Source organism: Hippocampus comes, unplaced genomic scaffold (assembly GCF_001891065.2).
Source record: "Hippocampus comes isolate QL1 unplaced genomic scaffold, H_comes_QL1_v1.1 scaffold97, whole genome shotgun sequence".
NCBI classification, from domain to species: Eukaryota; Metazoa; Chordata; class Actinopteri; order Syngnathiformes; family Syngnathidae; genus Hippocampus; species Hippocampus comes.
Window position 1 is genome coordinate 366,599 of NW_017806172.1, and position 1,030 is coordinate 367,628.

Below are 1,030 nucleotides of genomic sequence, written 5' to 3' on the forward strand. Positions count from 1 at the left end.
ACTGATATTTGCTTGTTTGACATATTCTGTGGGGCTAATAAACGTGCAATTTGTTAGTAGCAGATTTGTCTCTTGTGTTTCTGATATTTGTTTGTTTGACATATTCTGTGGGGCTAATAAACGTGCAATTTGTTAGTAGCAGATTTGTCTCTTGTGTTTCATTTCTGAGTGCCTATCTCCAACGAACCTATTCTAAATTTGATACTGAGCCAGGGCGAGGTATCAGAAATGTTTTAAAACAACACCTCATCCAAGATGTCCTCGCCGACCGCAAACTCGACTTCCTCGTTTTAACAGAAACCTGGCAACAGACGAACGACTTCGCTGCACTGAATGACTCAACTCCTCCCGGCTTTGTTTACATCTGCCGTTCCCGTGGAGGAGGCCTCGCTGTAATCCACCGCGAGAAGTGGAAAGTCCTGCCTGTCTCCGTTCCTGCATCAAGCTCTTTTGAATGCCTGGTTTTTAAGCTCCCTGGACCCTCGCCAACCATCATCGCGACAGTTTATTGCCCCCCGAAGCCACATCGTGATTTTATCAATGAATATTCCAGCCTAATCACACATTTATCCACTCTCCCGCCAAATTTAATTTGGCTGGGAGATTTCAATATTCACATGGACAACCTCGACCTGCCACTCACCAGACTTCGCATCCTGTCTGGAGAGCCTTGGGACACATCGTCTTATTGACTTCCCCACCCACATCAAAGGCCACACATTGGATTTGGTTTGCTGCTCTGGTCTCACCCCCTCCAAGCCCACTGCTGATGTTCTTCCTGTAACCGACCACTTCCTCCTCACTTTTAACACCGTACTCCGCCTTTCTACAATCAAAACCCCCCGCCTCATTTCTTTTCGTAACACCAAAAATATCAACATTGACACCTTCTGCTCCATTATCGACCGTTCCCTGCCCCCAGACACTCTTTCAAACCCAGATGACCTCATTGCTCTCTACAACACCTGCCTCACAAATATTCTCAATTCTCTTGCCCCCCTGAAAACCTGGCCCCTCCCTACCTGTCCGA

The 1,030-nt window shown here is 47.0% G+C and overlaps 1 long non-coding RNA gene across 1 annotated transcript in view; it reads right to left on the reverse strand.

Moving 5' to 3' along the window:
* Positions 1 to 628, reverse strand: part of LOC109531805 (uncharacterized) — a 2,716-nt gene extending 2,088 nt beyond the window's left edge. Inside the window, exon 1 of the long non-coding RNA XR_002171249.1 lies at positions 246 to 628. This is a non-coding gene — a long non-coding RNA (uncharacterized LOC109531805). The remainder of the gene's footprint in view (positions 1 to 245) is intronic.
* Between the last annotated feature and the right edge of the window lie 402 nt (positions 629 to 1,030).